At 46.0% G+C, this 19500-nt stretch overlaps 1 long non-coding RNA gene across 1 annotated transcript; it reads left to right on the forward strand.

The window, feature by feature from the left end:
- Positions 1-1698: 1698 nt before the first annotated feature.
- On the forward strand, positions 1699-10475 carry LOC115475334. Its single transcript, XR_003943008.1, has 3 exons — positions 1699-1713; positions 2698-2705; positions 10338-10475. It is a non-coding gene; the product is annotated as an uncharacterized LOC115475334 (long non-coding RNA).
- The last annotated feature ends 9025 nt before the right edge of the window (positions 10476-19500 follow it).

Raw genomic sequence — 19500 nt, forward strand, 5'->3', positions numbered from 1 at the left:
GGGATACAAATGCAATAAATAATAAATAGTACATAAGTACATAAGTACATAAGTAGTGCCATACTGGGAAAGACCAAAGGTCCATCTAGCCCAGCATCCTGTCACCGACAGTGGCCAATCCAGGTCAAGGGCACCTGGCACGCTCCCCAAACGTAAAAACATTCCAGACAAGTTATACCTAAAAATGCGGAAATAGTGCCTGTATGGTTTGGCCCTTCAGCCTCATACCAGCACCTGTTTTACAAAAGCTCTGCTCCCCCTGATGTGAAAACCTGGCTACGCTTCTGCTATGGAGCAACCTAGGGACCTGCTTTCTAAAGGTGACAGTTGCCTGTGTTCTTTTCATAAAATTACTCCTCTTTGTGGACTTTGCACATAGTTGTCTGATATGAAATGACACTCTGGGAGGGCAGTTTTTAAGAGGCATTTCCAAATGGAAAAAAAAAAATTTTTGTCTCACAATTCTTACCACCACACGTTCGACAACAATTTGGCCTGTAACCTTTGGTACTAAAAGGGGGGTAAGCGGCAGTTATATGTGTAAGTGCACTTAGGGGCCTTTTACAAAGGCACGAAAGGGCCTACCCGCTTGCAGTTTATGTCAAATCGGCAATAATGCCCGGCTAGCGCGTGCGCCAGGCGGAAATTCCGAGTTTGGCGTGTGCTGAAAACCCGCAGGAGAAAATCATTTTCTATTTTCTACAGCAGGGGCGGTAATCAGCAGTTGGCGCATGCTGGATGGTTACTGCGCGGGTAACACGTGAGCCCTTACCTCTAAGCCAATGGGTGACGTTAAGGGCTCAGGCCGTAAATAGGCGCTGATTTTGCCCCCAAACACCCCCCTCCCGTCTTCCAGACTTGTTGGGAAAATGGTCTAACGAGCATCTAATACATGCAGCCACACTACTGCAGGCCACTTTTTCATGCGTCTTTGTAAAAGGGCCCCTAAGGTAACCGGAGGGGAGGCTGCACATGGGCGGGGCATGTGAAATGTATAGAATAGTGTAAGCTGGTGCCAAGAGGGCCAGCTCAAGGAACTGTGGTATCCTGAATCAACCTTTTGCATTGGCGCCTGCTCCCCTCATGCAGAATCTGGTATCTCTCCCTCCCCACCCCCCACCTGTGATCCGGTATCTCCATCTCAAGCCCTCCCCCCTCCTGCTGGACCAGGTGAAGCACTGGCTCGGGGTGCTGGTGATAAAGGGCATCAAAATTCCAGTCCGGCATCATCCCTCTAGGACAGGGGTGGGCAACCTCGGTCCTCAAGGGCTGCAATCCATTCGGGCTTTCATGATGTCCCTAATGAACATACATAAGATCTATTTGCATACAATGGAGGCAGTGCATGCAAATAGATCTCATGCATATTCATTGGGGAAATCCTGAAAACCCAATTGGATCGTGCCCCTCGAGGACTGAGATTGCCCACCCCTACATAAGTACATAAGTATTGCCACACTGGGACAGACCAAAGGTCCATCAAGTCCAGCATCCTTTTTCCAACAGTAGCCAATCCAGGTCACAAATACCTGGCAAGATCCCGAAAAAGTTCGTACATTTTATGCTGCTTATCCCAGAAATAGCAGTGGATCTTCCCCGTCAATTTAATAATGATCTATGCACTTTTCCATTAGGAAGCCTTCCAGACCTTTTTTAAACCTCGCTAAGCTAACAGCCTTTACCACATTCTCTGACAACGAATTCCAGAGTTTAGTTACATGTTGAGTGAAGAAACATTTTCTCACACGTTGAGTGAAGAAAAATTTTCTCCGATTCGAGTCTGAATGTAGACTAGACTGGGATTGTGGTGCCCTTTATCACTGGCATCCTAAGCCAGCACCTCTTCTGGTCTATTGGTTGAACCAGTCCTGGGCGCCAACTGTTTGCACTAAGATTTACACCTGCTTGTTACATGGCATAAGTGATTGCACCTAGAGGTTGACATGTAAATCTGACTCACGCTGTATTCCGTAACAGACTCTAGGTGCCCAGGTGCCATTATAGAATACTATCTGTGCACAGATTTGTGGTTCTTAATTTTTAACACCCTATACAGAATTGTCCTCTTTATGAACAGAGGTAATGTGCTGAAAAACCGGCCTTAGACATGTGCTAATGCTGACTGTGCAGCTTATCCGAGCTTCCTTCTTACAGCGTCACTCTCTGGCCTCTTTTCTTTCGTTGTTGACTCCTACGATGGAGTTCATGATGAGTTGGGTGACTTAGGCCACGCAAAGGACATCTGATGCTCTGACGGCATTTCCTGTCTGAAGGAAGGAAGAACTAGTACCTTGTGCATTCTACTTATCTCTAACATCACAGGTTCCGCATTTCCATAGCAACAGCATAACGATGAATTCTTGTTTGTTCTTAGAAGGTGTTTGGTGAGTGCATTAGTTTGAAAACAGTGCTCCGGCACTGGCACTGTTATTTCATTGAAACTTGGTGTCATGACACACTTGGACTTCTACTGATCTTCAAGGAACTGCTTAGCACATGCAACAGCCTTGACTAATCCTGGCAGGAGCTGCATAACCTTCCCACACAACTCAACAGAGCACTGTCGGGTTTTCCATGAGCAGAGAGGGCTGGTTATATTGGATGGGGTGGTGTTTCAATGATATGGACAACGTGAATTTGCAATTAGGTTCATACTACCAAAGACATGTACGAAATGCTGTGTATTACTTATAGTAGCACGTGAGGTACTTTCTAGTGGCATCATTCTACCTTGGTTGCAATCATTTTGCAATTATCTGGTGTCGCTTCTGCCAGGCACCTGTGACCTCTGCATTCACAGCTCACAGTATTGTAGCAGTTACCACCGTTAATCTGAGTCAAGCAGTACATTCAGTAACAGATAAGTTGGGTTACCACCTCACCCTAGGTCTACCAAGCTGGCATATATACTCCTGGCTTTGTCCCACGTATGGATTTGGTGGCTGTCACCTTCTTCAGAAAATCAATGGGAAAATTAGATCTTCAAATCAGGGCTTGTAATGGGATAAAGCCAGGACTGGATCCATCTGTTTGTGTGTCCTTTCTCTGAAGAAGGATGAATATCTATTGAATTAACTTTGCAAGTTCCCCTGGTTAAGGATCACATTTTAATATGCATTTCTCATCCAGGCTTTTGAGTCTCTATGACCTTGGGCAAGTCTTGTTCTCTCCATGTATCATTTCTGACAGTTGTGGTTCTGTCTCCTCCATCACAATTTTCCCAGCCATAAATGGGTAAATAGTAATAATCCCCACCAGCCCTGAAATCTGCATTCCAGTGGTGGCTGCCTGCCTGACTCTGAGTGGAATTACCTGAATCTGTCAGACTCGACCTGACAAACTATTTGACAAATACACGCAAAGTGAAAGGAGGGTCTTATCAGAGTTTGCAGAAATGGAAAACCAGAATGAATTTCACTAAAAAACACTACGGTCCCAATATTCAAAATGATTTATAGAATATTCATCTTTATTATTGATTTAATCAGGCAGGAGAGACTTCTGCCTGGTTAAGTCGTGGTCAGCTGGTCATCTCTGTCATAGAAGATATGGGGACAGACTTATAGACCTCAATATGGGGCTCATTTTCAAAAGAAAAATGTAGAAAAAGTGGCATAAATCTGCATTTGGACTTTTTTTTTCATGAGAAGTCCAAATTGGTATTTTCAAAACCAATTTTTAGACATTTTTCTACGAAGTCAGTCAGAAGTGCGTTCAAATCACAAGGGGGCGTGTCAGGGGCATGTTAAGGGCAGGATCTGGATGTTCCCAACACTTGGACGTTTTTCTGCCATAGTGGAAGAAACCAAAACCATCCAGGGCCATAAGTTGGATGTTTTGGTCTAGACCTGTTTTATTAACAAATAAGGCACAAAAAGGTGCCCTAAATGACCAGATGATCACTGGAGGGAATCAGGGATGACCTCCCATTACTCCCCCAGTGGTCACTAACCCCCTCCCACCTCCCAAAAATGTGATTAAAAACATTACTTATCAGCCTCATCATGGGCGTAGACTGGGGGGGGGCGAGGGGGGACAATGCCCCCCAAATGACGACTGGCACCAGTAGTAAAAAAAAAAGACAAGCAGGCACGCTCATCTCTCCGTCCGCTTCGCTTCCCTGCCTTCTCAGCGTTCTGCCCGAAGGAAATGACATCAGAGGAAGGCGGGACGCAGACAGAGAGGGCAGGGAAGCGGACGGAGACGAGCATGTCTGTCTACCCCCTCTCTTCCTCCCTCCCTCCGGCGCAGGCAGCAGTCTTCTTCAGCCTTTCTGTGCTCCTGGCAGCGGTAGCGATGTATACACGCTGCCTTCGGCTGTGCCCCGAAGCCTTCTCTTCAAGTTCCTGTTCCCGCATAGGTGGGAACAGGAAGTTGAAGAGAAGGCTTCCGGGGCAGACCGAAGGCAGCGTGTATACGTCGCTACCGCTGCCAGGAGCACAGAAAGGCTGAAGAAGACTGCTGCCTACGCCGGAGGTCAGGAGGGAGGAAGAGAGGGGGTAAACGGAGTCACGATCCTGGACCTCACGGGGTGGGGGGGGGGGCAGCAGAGGGAAGATGGATGGGACTGGGAGGGGTGGGGAGCAGAGGGAAGGAGCAGGAGATGGATGGGACTGGGAGGGGTGGGGAGCAGAGGGAAGGAGCAAGAGATGGATGGGACTGGGAGAGGAGGTGAGCAGAGGGAAGGAGCAGGAGATGGATGGGACTGGGAGGGGTGGGGAGCAGAGGGAAGGAGCAGGAAATGGATGGGATTGGGAGCAGAGGGAAGGAGCAGGAGATGGATGGGACTGGGAGGGTGGGGAGCAGAGGGAAGCCTACTGGAAAGAAGACACTGCATAAAACAGAAGATACTGGGACCAAAGCGAATAGAAAAACTAAATGATCAGACAACAAAGGTAGAAAAAAGTATTTTATTCAGAATTTATTAATTGAAATATGTCAGCTTTTTGAAATGTGCATCTGTGATATTTTGCATGTAAATTTCGATTTTTCTGGTATTGCTGCATGCTGAGTCTGACTTCTTGAGTTAACTTTCCAGTTCAGTATTTTGCCTTCATACTTTTTTATTTCTAGTTCCTTGTGTCATGTCTGTTGTGTCATGTGTTTTTCATGTGTGATTAAGGTGCAGTATTCTGCTAGCGTGTAGTATTTGCAGCCCTTTTTGTTTTGCTTTTTTTCACGAGGTAGTGTATTGGTGTTTTAGAGCCTGGTGTAATTACAGTTCTGCCTTTTCACGCATAAGGTTGTAGCTCGTCCTGTCCTTGGAATTAGTGCTGTTATGGTTTACTAAGGATATGAGTGTGTTTTTGCACAAGTTTATGTATAGCGTTTTGCAGTGGAGAGATTGTGTGTTGGCCTTACTAAGGTGGCCCAAAACATCAGAAAGGGTGTAGAGCCTAAATCATGACACACTACCTCTTGAAGGATCTACATATAGAGCCTATGCATTTCTAAGGTCAACACTGGTGTGGTAGGGGAAAGGGGGTGGGGAAATACTACTGGAGATGAAGAGGGAGTGCTGGGTAAGGAGGAAAGAAGGAAGGAAGGAAGGAAGGAAGGGAGAAAGAGCTGGCTTGATATACATATTCATTATGGTTATTCCCCAAAAAAGCCAGCTCTTTTTCCCTTTTTTCCTCCATATTAGCATATTCATTTGCATATATATACAAATGAATATGCTAATATGCTCCGCCCCATCCTTTGCCCCCCCCCCCCCCCAAATGAAACAGTCAAACTACGCCCAGGAGCCTCGAGCCTCATTTCCAGCCTCAGATGTAATACTCAGGTCCATTAGAGCAGCATGCAGGTCCCAGGAGTAGTCTAATGGTGGGTGCAGTGCACTGTAGAGAAGGGGACCCAAGCCCATACCTCCCTCTACCTGTTACAATTGTGGTGGAAACTGTGAGCCCTCCAAAACTCACCAGAAACCACTGTACCCACATGTAGGTGCCCCCTTCACCCATAAGGGCTATTGTAGTGATGTACAGTTGGGGGTAGTGGGTTTTGGGGGGCTCAGCAGACAAGATAAGGAAGCAACAGTGAGATGTATACCTGGGAGCATTTATTTGAAGTCCACTGCTGTGCTCCCTAGGGTGCCCCATTGCTCTTCTGGGATGTCTGTGTAGCCAGTCTACTAAGAATGCTGACGCCTCCTACATCCCAATGACTTGATTCTGTGCGTTTTTTTTCATGTGGATGTTTTTGGGTTTTTAATGGACCAAAAACATCTAGCAAATAGCCATTTTTGAAAAAAAAAAAAAAAAAGAGGCGTTTTTCTGTTTTGAAAATTGCCATATTCCCCACTTGAATTTTGGACGTTTTTACCAAAATGTCCAAAGTTGGACTTACACATCATATCGAAAATGCCCCTCCATGTATACTTTGGAAGAAAGGCAGGAAAGAGGGGCTATGATAGAACAGGGGTGGGCAACCTCAGTCCTCGAGGGCCTCAGCCCAGTCGGGTTTTCAGGATTTCCTCCATGAATATGCATGAGATCTATTTGCATGCTCTGCTTCCATGGTATGCTCATGCATATTCATGGGGGAAATCCTGAAAACCAGATTGGGTTGTAGCCCTCGAAGACCAAGGTTGCCCACCTTTGTGATAGAGACATTTAAATATCTCTGTGGCATTAATGTAGAGGAGGTAAGTCTCTTTCACATGAAGGAAAACTCTAGAATGAGAGGGCATAGGATGGAGTTACGAAGTTATAGGCTCAGGAGTAATCTAAGGAAATAGTTTTTTTACAGAAAGGGTGGTGGATACATGGAACGGCCTCCCAGTGGAGGTGGCGACGACGAGGACTGTGTGAATTCAAGAAAGCGTGGAACAGGCATGTGGGATCTCTTAGGGTGAGGAGGAGATAGTGGATGCTTTGGATGGGCTATTTGGCCTTTATCTGCCGTCATGTTTCTTTCTGCTGATTTCTCTGCGCACTTAACTGGGCAGTCGCCACTGAATATTGGCTTTGACTACCCTTGTGCAATTTGGGGCAGTCTGGGGGCACAGTTGGTGCTCACTCGGAATTTATGTGGGCACTGGAGGTCCTCAGTACCACTGCCCACCATAGCTCACTTGCCAAGTAAGACTGCAAATAGCAGTTCTAGCTTTTCTCTAAAAACAATCTAATAACATCTGTATTTCATCAGACATCTGACACCTAAGACCAGTGGCGGCCCTACCATTAGGCTACCTGAGGCAGGGGCCTCAGGCGGCACTCTTCCTGGAGCGGCATCTTCCCCTTCCTTCTTCCACCCCCTTCCCTGAGTTTACCTTCTTTTCCCATTTTCCAAAAGGCGGCAGTGGAAGTGATTCCCATACACAGCCCTACTAGGATTACCATATGTCCAGTTTAACCTGGACATGTCCTCTTTTTGAGGACATTGACGAGCAACCGGTTGGGTTTTGCCAGCCTGCCCGTTTGTCTGGATTTCCGAACAAACGGGCAGGCTGGAGGGCGGGCCTAATGGTATCCTATCCAAGCCTCCCCTCCCCTTACTTACTGTACTGCCCTGGTGGTCTAGTGACCTCTTGGGGGCAGGAAAGAACCCCCTTTCCTGCCAGGAGCGCTGCCCTGCATCTTGTTCCCCTTGCAATGCTGAGTGCTGACTGTCCTGGCGCCGATTCAAAATGGCCGCGAGAGTTGAAGTCGCGAGGCCGCTTTCCTGCCCCGAAGAGGTCACTAGACCACCAGGGCAGTAGAGTAAGGGGAGGGGAGGAGAGGACACCCTTAGGGGGTGTGATGAGGGTGTGAAAGGGGCGGGGCAACATGTGAAAGGGGCAGAGTGGGGTATGAAATGGGTATGGCAGGGGCGGGTGTGGTGGGGCAGGACGAGGTGTGGTGGGGCGGGGCATGTGTCCTCTTTTTGGGGGGACCAAATATGGTAATCCTATGCCCTGCCACCAGCACTGGCCTTTTCTCTTTACTTTGGCCCACTTGTCTGATGTAACTTCCCGTTTCCTCAGAGGCGGGCCTAGGTAGAGAAGAGGCCGGTGCTCGCAGCAGGGCAGCATATGGGAATCACTTCCACCGCCGCCGTTTGGTCGGACCCATTATGGCTACTCTTATGTTCTTATGCTTACCTACTACATGTTTATAAAAAAAAAAGTGTCCTCTTTAGCACTTTATATTTGTGTAGAGGTGGGGGGAGAGGGCAGATGGGGCCAGAGAGAGCTCTGAATATTATAATTCTTTCTATTCATCTTGTTCCTCTATGATGTTGTACATTTTTAGTAATTCCTTACTTTTTCTATTTCTTTTAAACCAATTTGTTGAATCGCTGAGGAGGTCACTGATCGGAAGTAGATCAAAGAAATGAACTTGAACTTCTGGGTGCCAGTGATGACCCGGATATCCAGTGCAGGTGCCTACATATGACCTGGCTACATATTCATGTTTAATCTAGCTGACAGTGGTTAGCGTTAATAATAATCACTGTGAATTTCTGTAAAAGAGCCATGAATTTCACAGCAGATAATAATGTGAGTCTGTGTGCTGGGGAGAGATGGTCTTTGCGAGCCTCTTGTTTTTTCGTTTTGCACTTTTAGATGAGGTTTACAGGGTGCAGACAAGACATTGTCTTTCTTCTGAGACCCGGCACCTACCACGGGCTCTGTTTCGCCCGGCCTTTTCTGAAGCCAGATGTCATCTGGTGACTGGTGAATTCTCACCCCTGGAAGACCTGAGATGGGAGCGTAGTTTTTGCAGATGGTGTCAGAAGACTTTCTTTTGGCAGAACCAGTGAGTTTTCCTGTGGGAAAGTAGCAACTTGTTCCATTTTTAACCCATGATAATTGACTTCATTTTGAAATATGACCCAAGGTTACATATTTCTAATGCTTTCTTTGCATTCTGGGGATGGGAATAAGAAGGGGGCTAGGGGAAGAACAGTGGTTTGATGTTTTTGGCACTAGCTTTAGGGATGTGAATTTTTAGCTGTCACAAACCAAGAAGTAGAAAAAGGCAGGAAACTGAGGTCACAGTAAGAGAAGACGGGACTGACAATCAGTAGAACAGTTTTAGTCAGGCTTCTGTGCTTAATGGAAATGGTTTCAACACAAGAACATATTGCTAGACCTAGGTGGGGCTTCTGCATGTCTTCATTGCCCACCCACATGGCTGGGACAGCCTGATCCATTCAATCTTACCCTGCAGTGCGTTTCACTCAACTTGCATGCACTGGGCCTGTCATGCAGTGCATGAGAGACATCGCAAAACTCAGACAGCACAGACTAGATTATTATTATTATTATTACATTTGTACCCCGCGCTTTCCCGCTCAAAGCAGGTTCAATGCAGCTTACGTAGTAATAGGGGTTACAAGATTGATGCAAGACGGCTGCAGAAGCAGTATTCAAGGACACTGCTAGAGGTGTGCAAGTAACATAGTAGATGACGGCAGAAAAAGACCTGCATGGTCCATCCAGTCTGCCCAACAAGATAAACTCATATGTGTATACCTTACCTTGATTTATACCTGCCTTTTTCAGGGCACAGACCGTACAAGTCTGCCCAGCAGTATTTCCCGCCTCCCAACCACCAGTCCCGCCTCCCATCACCGGCTCTGGCACAGACCGTATAAGTCTGCCCTCCACTATCCTCGCCTCCCAACCACCAACCTCTCTTCCCCCACCTGCTCCGCCACCCAATTTCGGCTAAGCTTCTGAGGATCCATTCCTACTGCACAGGATTCCTTTATGCACATCCCACGCATGTTTGAATTCCATTACCGTTTTCATCTCCACCACCTCCCGCGGGAGGGCATTCCAAGCATCCACCACCCTCTCCGTGAAAAAATACTTCCTGACATCTTTTTTGAGTCTGCCCCCCTTCAATCTCATTTCATGTCCTCTCGTTCTACCGCCTACCCATGGACTGCACACCTGCTTTGTATTGGAGTGGAGGAGTGGCCTAGTGGTTAGGGTGGTGGACTTTGGTCCTGGGGAACTGAGGAACTGAGTTCGATTCCCACTTCAGGCACAGGCAGCTCCTTGTGACTCTGGGCAAGTTAGTTAACTCTCCATTGCCCCATGTAAGCCGCATTGAGCCTGCCATGAGTGGGAAAGCGCGGGGTACAAATGTAACAAAAATAAAAATAATAAGCGTAAAGTCATAAGCACCGCCATACTGGGAAAAGACCAAGGGTCCATCAAGCCCAGCATCCTGTCTCTGACAGCGGCCAATCCAGGCTTCAAGAACCTGGCAACCCCCCCCCCCCCCCCAAAAAAAATTAATAATGTTCAACGGACTTGTCCAAACCCCACTTAAACTCCGTAAGGCCAGCCGCTGCCACCACATTCTCCGGCAACTAGTTCCAGAGTCCAACCACACGCCAAGTAAAGAAAAACTCTCTCCCATTTGTTCCAAATCTACCACATTCTTGCTTCATCGTGTCCCCTGGTTCTATTAAGTATAAACAAACACTTCGCATCTGTCCGATCCACTACGCTCATTATTCTGTAGACCTCCATCACATCACCCCCCAGTCGCCCCCTCTCCAAGCCGAAGAGCCCTATCCTTCGCAACCTTTCCGTTTGACAAAGTACCTCATGAAAGACTCCAGAGGAAATTGGAGAGTCATGGGATAGGATGTAGTGTTCTATTGTGGATTAAAAACTGGTTAAAAGATAGAAAACAGACAGTAAGGTTAAATGGTCAGTATTCTCAATGGAGAAGGGTAGTTAGTGGGGTTCCCCAGGGCTGTGTGCTGGGACCGCTGCTTTTTAACATATTTATAAATGACCTAAAGATGGGAGTAACTAGCAAGGTAATTAAGTAGAATGACCGCCAGAGCCGGCTTAACCGTTGGACCACGTGAGGCTCCTATAATCCAGGAGGATGAATTACTGAAAGAGATATTCTCATCCCCACCAGTACTGGCCTTCCGACAGCCACCCAACTTAAAACACAAGCTAATCAGAAGTAAACTTCCATCACAGACTGAAAAGGAACAGAAGGGCACACTTCCCTGTAATTTATCCAGTTGCAAACTATGCAAAAATATTTCACAGGACCCCAAAGTCATCCACAAAGGAAAGATATTCAACATAAAGGGATCTTTCACTTGCTCATCTTCCAATGTGGTATATATCATTCAGTGTAAAAAATGTAACGAAGGATGCTATATTGGAGAAACAGGCCAGATGCTTAAGACAAGATTCAATTTACATAGACATCACATGAACAATGCTGGTGCCAGTAGGGTTCCCACATCTGTTGGTCAACATTTTACAGGACCAGGACACTGTACCAGTGACTTCACAGTGAGAATCCTGAAAGGTAACTTTAAAACCATACAAGAACGTAAGACCTTTGAAGTCAGAATGATTGAATATTTTAACACCCAACAGAAAGGACTTAACAAGGATCTGGGGTTCCTAGCCCATTATAAACCATAAAGCTGTATGTCTCTGTTGATCACCCCACCCCTCACCTATCCACACCCATCCTGTTAGAATATCAATGATATGCTTTGATGTCCCCATGCATACTTCCTACCCACCCCCCTCCTCCCACCCTGTCAGACTGTCATAGTAATGCTTGAATGTTTTCACTTATATACACTGTCAGCTAGCACATTTGCTTATTTCCGATCTGAGGAAGAAGGGCAACCTTCGAAAGCTAATCAAGAAATGTATTAAGTTATGTCCAATAAAAAAGGTATCATCTTATTTTCTTTTCCATGTTTTATTTTGTTTGATTTCTATTGATTACCTTAAGAGTGGACTAACACGGCTACCACACTCCTCTACTTAGGATTCTCACTGTAAAGTCACTGGTACAGTGTCCTGGTCCTGTAAAATGCTGACCAACAGGCGTGGGAGCCCTACTGGCACCAGTATTGTTCATGTGATGTCTATGTAAATTGAATCTTGTCTTAAGCATCTGGCCTGTTTCTCCAATATAGCATCCTTCGTTACATTTTTTACACTGAATGATATATACCACATTGGAAGATGAGCAAGTGAAAGATCCCTTTATGTTGAATATCTTTCCTTTGTGGATGACTGTGGGGTCCTGTGAAATATTTTGGCATAGTTTGCAACTGGATAAATTACAGGGAAGTGTGCCCTTCTGTTCCTTTTCAGTCTGTGATGGAAGTTTACTTCTGATTAGCTAAATCGATCTGGAAAGTTGGGGAACAAATGAAAGAGAGCAATCTATTATTCCCCAAGTGAGGTATACTACCATCTGACAGACCAGAATGAACATATATAGATGATGAAATACTAATAGAAATTAGGGAAGCTAATAAATAATTAGCCTTAAATGGAGAAAGCAATTAACTTGCTGGTCGCACACTCAGAAGGGGTGACAGCGAGTGCTCATACTGCAGCAGGACTTGCTTATCCAGTCGTATCCTAGCTGAGATTAGATTTATTCTCCTTTCTGAGTTCATGTGAAACTTTTTTTCAATTAGTTCCCTTATTTTCCAGCTGCAGTTTCTCTATCTTATCAATGTGTTCCACCTCCGCTCACAACCTTTGCTGTCTATTAAGATGTTTTAATCTATATTGTATTGACATTATAAGTAATATGCTATGTTACACTGTGTACTGTTATTTGAATATTTTTTACTTCTGTAATTGTTTATTGCTTGTCACTGCCTTGGGTGAATTTTTTCAAAAAGGTGGTAAATAAATCTAATAAATAAATTACTAAATAAATAAACCCTCTGAATTCTAGAAAGTGAGATAAAAAGGTCACTTATTGCAATTCATAGGGGCATCTTCGATATTACAGCTCTCTGTATAAATGTTTAAAATTAATAACCTCGCAGAGATGATTCCTCTGTGCTGAAAAGTATGTGAATACATTTGCTACACTCTGCAGCAGCTGACGAGGAGTGATAAATTTAGCGGCTATAAATTAGTCACATCCTGTATCTTCTTTGTAAGACTTCTGAATGCCATTTGCTGCTTTTCCAATCGCTCGCACTCACTGTCAAGGCTGTCTGTGCCCCCATATGTGGGTGGGCTTCAGTGATTCAAAAGGCTGATGAATAAAACACAAATAAAATAATGCTGCTTTTAAGAAAAGGGTTGACCACTTTCCCACCTCCTCAGATACTTTCTCCTGGTATACAGACCCTCCTGACTAATAACTTCAGTATGGTTTTGTGGGTTCGAAACTACCAAGCTGATGCAGAAATTATACCAGTAATGGGAAGGTTCTGCACTGCTGTATGTGAAAACTCCAGACTGTAGTTTCTATCGATGCTCCCTGCCGGCCAGGAGAGAAGATTAAGGGGTCCTTTTACTAACGCGGGATAAAACAAGGCCTTAGCAAACCCTTATGCAAGGCCATTTTTATTACAGCCGTAAAAATCCAATTTTCTGCTTTTTGCATAATTGGCCTTTCATTAATGTTATCAGTAGTGCACGGACAGTTTTAAAAATTACCACAAGAGCAGTTACCAATACCTGTTTTGTACATGGTAGGCTCCTGTGTTATCCATGTGCTAACCAGTTACCATGTACTAATGTAGATGTGCTAACTGATTAGTCAGGAATGTCCACTCTCTACCCTGACATGCCCCCCTCAAATTACTACTACTACTACTATTTAGCATTTCTATAGCGCTACAAGGCATACGCAGCGCTGCACAAACATAGACGAAAGACAGTCCCTGCTCAAAGAGCTTACAATCTAATAGACAAAAAATAAATAAAGTAAGCAAATCAAATCAATTAATGTGAACGGGAGGGAAGAGAGGAGGGTAGGTGGAGGCGAGTGGTTACAAGTGGTTACGAGTCAAAAGCAATGTTAAAGAGGTGGGCTTTCAGTCTAGATTTAAAGGTGGCCAAGGATGGGGCAAGACGTAGGGGCTCAGGAAGTTTATTCCAGGCATAGGGTGCAGCGAGACAGAAGGCGCGAAGTCTGGAGTTGGCAGTAGTGGAGAAGGGAACAGATAAGAAGGATTTATCCATGGAGCGGAGTGCACGGGAAGGGGTGTAGGGAAGGACGAGTGTGGAGAGATACTGGAGAGCAGCAGAGTGAATACATTTATAGGTCAGTAGAAGAAGTTTGAACAGGATGCGAAAACGGATAGGGAGCCAGTGAAGGGTCTTGAGGAGAGGGGTAGTATGAGTAAAGCGACCCTGGCGGAAGATGAGATGGGCAGCAGAGTTTTGAACCGACTGGAGAGGGGAGAGGTGACTAAGTGGGAGGCCAGCAAGAAGCAGATTGCAGTAGTCTAAACGAGAGGTGACAAGGGTGTGGATGAGGGTTTGGTAGAGTGCTCGGAAAGAAAGGGGCGGATTTTACGGATGTTGTAAAGAAAGAAACGACAGGTCTTGGCAATCTGCTGGATATGAGCAGAGAAGGAGAGAGAAGAGTCAAAGATGACCCCAAGGTTTCGAGCTGAGGAGACAGGGAGAATGAGAGAGCCATCAACAGAAATAGAAAACGTATTTAGCGCATTGTTAGCATGCGCACATTCTCAAAATACCACGTGACATTGTACTGTGTCCCACGATGCTCACAGCTTATTAAAAGGTCCCCTTTCAGAGTAAATCTAGAGAGTGGGTCTAGCGTTTACGTGTAGCGTATGCATATAAGTGATTAGAATACCGGCACATACGTGCATCTGTTTGCATTATGCACCCAAATGCTGAAAACCCGCTTTAGCTCTGTTTTTTAAATACTTGTATTTCTTATAGGGCAGTGGCATAAATACAGGGGGGAGGGCTTTGGGGGCTTGGGCCCCCCTAGTTTGGCTGGCGGGGGTCCCCAACCACCACCAGCTGAAGCCTTTCTCCAGCGCTGTCCTCTGCGCATTGCCTGCCCTGCTTCCCCTCGGTTTTAGTGAAACTGAGCAGAGTGCAGGGGTATGGGTGGACAGACTGGATAGGTCATATGGTCTTTATCTGCCTTCATTGCTCTCTGTTTCTATCACCCAGATTAGGTTTTGTATTTATTAATTATAATCTAGTCATTCTTGCATCTGCATTTTCACTGGGTCTGTGTCTGGGGACTGGGATAGGGTTGAGCAGAATGAGTGTATTTGGTTCATCCTGACAAATGTATTCATTTCTATTTCTGTTTAGGATTTAACCTGTAAACCACTTGAATGCCTGTAAATGTTTTAAGAAACTGAGAGTCATAATGTTTTTGGAGACAATCAAACCTCAGCTACTCCCTCTAACAAATGTTGGGACCTCAAAAAAATAAATTCCTAGCTGACTTATTCTTCTTTCTGTTTTATTCCCAGGGTCACGTTTTCATTATTTTCCTAATGAATATTTGTGAGAGAGATGAACAAGCAGTGGACATAGTGGAAATGCAAATCTCTCATACATATTCATTAGGGATATCCTGAAAACCTGACCTATTGGCAGCCCTCGAGGATTGGACTCGTGACTACTTCTTCTTTATCCCTACCAACTCTCAACTAACTCACTCATCCCTACCAAATCATAGCCTACTTCCTGAATCCCACCAACCCACAGCCCACTCACTCAAGGGCTGGATCATGATAACTTCCTCTTCCCCACCAATCCACAGCCACTTATTTGAGGACTGGATCGTAACTACTTCCTCATCCCCATAACTTTCAACCAACTCACTCACCCCCCCCCCCCCCCCCCAAACCACAGACAGCTCACTCAAGGACTGGATTCATAACTAGTTCCTCATTCCCACCAACTCAATCTCACTCTTTTTGAACAGACCTTACTAAATGTTATTCAATCCTCGCACGCCGATAGGTGTGTTCTGCTAACAAACACTGCTAACGTCCGTATGGCATCTTTCTTGTGAATGAAAATTAGGTACAGTTGAGGCTTTTTGTGCCAGTTACGGAACTGAGCCCCTTCAGTGTATGCAGCTTTACAGAAATTATATTTCTTTTGGGATACACTTGAAGAAGCCACATGTTTAAGAGTGTGGAAGTGCTGGTCTTTCATTAGCTTTTCCTGTTTGCACTGCGCTGTGCTGTTTCTAGGTTGTGGTTGGTTGTGTTTAAAGGACAAAACATTGTAGTGGGAATGTGATACCCAGTTCAGTGTATTCTTTCAGAAGGAGGAGGGGAGGGATGCTGATTACACACATCAGGAATGGGGAGAAATAAAAAAAACTTACTGTACTCAGGTTTCACACATTTCTTCATTCCCACTGACTGCCAGAGAACATTAGAATCCAGTCAGTCAACTGGTTTCTCAACCCTATGCCTGCTTGTCTGAGAGAATGGAAAAGGCAGGCTGGTCTTCACTTTCGCTTTGTGGAAAGGGAACCACGTTCACTGATAAATTCACTGTCTGAACGGACACCTGCAGTTTTGGTGTTTTCCACTCCCATCTCTAGAGCAGCACAATATTTGTAACATTTCTTGCCCATAGTTTGCCTCACTGTACAGCCTGGTGCAGCTGATATAAGGCTCAGGTACCCTTCTCACCTAAAGGCTGCAGCTCTGGGAAGGGGGTCTTTCTCGTTTCAAACCATGTTCAATCTTCTTAGCTGTAGTTCCTATACCCTGCCAGCAGAGAGTGCTGTTAACTGCTCACTGAGCACAATGAGAGATGCAGTGTTAATTCTCCTAGAGAGTTGAGTGTCCGTCCAGTCAGGCTACGGGTTACCTTCTGTCCAACAAGGACTGTTTGCAATCCCATCTCCCCTTCCCTGGAGTGAAGAAGAAGCCTAATGATTAGAGTAGCAGAATGAGAAGCAAGGGAAGCCACATTCAAATCTGACTGGTGTTCCTTGATCTCGGACAAGTCACTTAACCCTTCATTGCCTCAGGTACAAGTGGGGCCAGTTGTATAACTGGGCGCTACGAGCATAGGAGCCAACTTTTCAAAATGATTTGGGGTCCTAAATCCATTAGAAAATTTGCCCTTCCTGGACACAGAGTTAGCTCAATACTTGGGGTGTTCAAGCACCCACAGAGCTGGCTCCTATTTGCCTAGGTACAGGATGCTTGAGTGCTAATTCTATAATGGCATCTGGGGACCCAGGTTCCATTATAGAAATACTAACGTAAGTATCTTCACACCCACATTTAGGTCCACGTACTTGTCAATTGCAGGCATAGTGCACAAGCCTAAATGCAGCAATTTAGTGTGTAGCTTACAGTTTTCTGTAAGTTACATGCAGCGGCATAGCCATGAGTTTGGGCTCAGGCCCACCCAAAATTTTGGTACTCTTGTTATGGCTGGTGGGGATCCCTAAGCCCTGCCAGCTGAAGAGGTCCACCAACAGCCAGAACAAGTCACTCCCATTCTCGCTGTAGCCAGTGGCACTGTCTATGTGCTGCTGCTGCACCTGCCCCCCCCCCCCCCCCCCGCGCATTCTTGGTATTTATTCTTTGCTGGCGTCACTGGGGCTGGGAGGGGGTTGAATTTTGTGTCCACTCAGTTTGGGCTCAGGCCCACCGAAGATAGCTTGACTGGCTACGCTACTGGTTATATGCATAAGTGGGAGCCCCGCCTGTGGCCCACCCGTGCTCCGCCCACCTACACGTGCCTTGCATTTATACCCTGTACGCATAAGTTCACATTTACACGTGCAAGTTCTCGTTTTCTATTGTTTTAGCACACAAATTACAGAATGAGGGGGCTAGAATGTGAGCCCTCCAGGGACAGGGGAATACTTGCTGTACCTGAATATAACTCACCTTGAGTTACAGCTGGAAAAAGTCTGAGCTAAATCGTAGAGCCCTTGTAACCCGTTGCTGTCATTCTTGCCTCAGCTCTTGCCCTTCTCTCTGCCTCTCCAGCTTTAGATTCCTAATTAATATAGATCTAAAGACATTTCTGTGATTTTGGATGAGCGACTGAGGAAAAGAGGATTATTCTGTTCCTTGGGAACCAACAATATGGCCAGTAGCCGATAGTAGAGAGCTTAAAGGATGCAATACCAAATACCTGGTAGCTCATAAATGCAAACGAGAAGAAACCGAATTAATTTCACTTCAAACTTTTCTTCTTCTTCTTCATGGACACATGTGCTGCCTGGGGTTACTGCTAACCCATTCGAAAAAAGAAAAAAAGTACGAGCTTGTTTATTGGCCATGAACGCTGCTAAGCATTGGAGCAAGAGATGAAAGCTGTGTGTCGTCTCCTCGAAGTCATAGTGGTGAAGACAAAAAGACTGCCCACAGATATTGGTCTGGGCAGTAAGAAGAAAGTCATCAAAAAATATGGTGAAGAATTACCTCTGGTTTCCTGGCCACTGACCTGAATTCAGTGGCACTGCAGCTCTTATTACTGAACTAACATTGACATTCTGCCAAATTGTTGCCCAGTGGCTAACAGCAAATGTGGAGAGTCCACTGGGTGGCAGATCATGGGTCACTTGGATCACCTCCTTTTCAATATTGTGGTTGCCCTGTTTGGCAAATAAACATTTTCCAACTCCACTTCTATTTTGCCTGGTTTGTCAGAACTTTTCTTCCCTTCCACTTTGTTGTGTACTTAGATCAGTGCATAACAGCACTTAAAACCATTTCTAAAATGAATTTAGTGCTGGTAAAAAGTATCAGATTGATTGCACTAGAGACAGACAATCCTATAGTCATCTACTACACAATGGGTAAAGCATGGCTAGCCCCCCCTCCAGGAACCTATGGAGGGGCATAATTGAATGCGGACGCCCATCTCCATGGGTGACTATCTCTGAGGACAGGTACGCGAAGGGGCGGGACAGACCGTATTTTCGAAAAAGATGGGCGTTCATCTTTTGTTTCGATAATACGGTTGGTGCCGGGCAAATGCGTCGGATTTGGGGGATTTGAGATGGGCAGTATCGGTTTTCAGCAATAATGGTCGTGGGAGGGGCCAGGATTCGTAGTGCACTGGTCCCCCTCACATGCCAGGACACCAACCGGGCACCCTAGGGGGCACTTGTAAAAAACAAAAAACAGTAAAATGCCCCCCAAATCCCCCCCAAAACCCACTCCCCACAGCTCTACACCATTACCATAGCACTTATGGGTGAAGGGGAGCACCTACATGTGGGTACAGTGGGTTTTGGGGGGGGATTGGAGGGGGGGCTGTGGGCCTGGGCCTGAAGTGCACTGCACCCACTAACAACTGCTCCAGGGACCTGCATACTGCTGTCGTGGAGCTGGGTATGACATTTGAGGCTAGCATACAGGCTGGAAAAAAAAAGTTTAAAGTTCTTTTTTTTGGTGGGTGGGGGTTAGTGACCACTGGGGGAGTCAGGGGAGGTCATCCCCGATTCCCTCGGGTGGTCATCTGGGCAGTTGGGGCACTTTTTGGGGACTTGTTCTTGAAAAAAAAAGGTCCAAAAAAGCAGCCCAAATTCTCGCTACTGCCGCCCTTCTTTTTTCCATTATCGGCCGAAGGCGCCCATCTCTCCTCGGCCGATAAACACGCCCCAGTCCCGCCTTCACCATGCCTCCAACACGCCCCCGTCAACTTTGTTCATTCCCGTGACAGACTGCAGTTGGAGGCGCCCAAAATTGGCTTTCGATTATACCGATTTGGGCGCCCACGGGAGAAGGGCGCCCATCTCCCGATTTGGGTCGGAATATGGGCAC

The sequence above is a fragment of the Microcaecilia unicolor genome, chromosome 8 (genome assembly GCF_901765095.1).
Source record: "Microcaecilia unicolor chromosome 8, aMicUni1.1, whole genome shotgun sequence".
In the NCBI taxonomy this organism is placed as follows: Eukaryota; Metazoa; Chordata; class Amphibia; order Gymnophiona; family Siphonopidae; genus Microcaecilia; species Microcaecilia unicolor.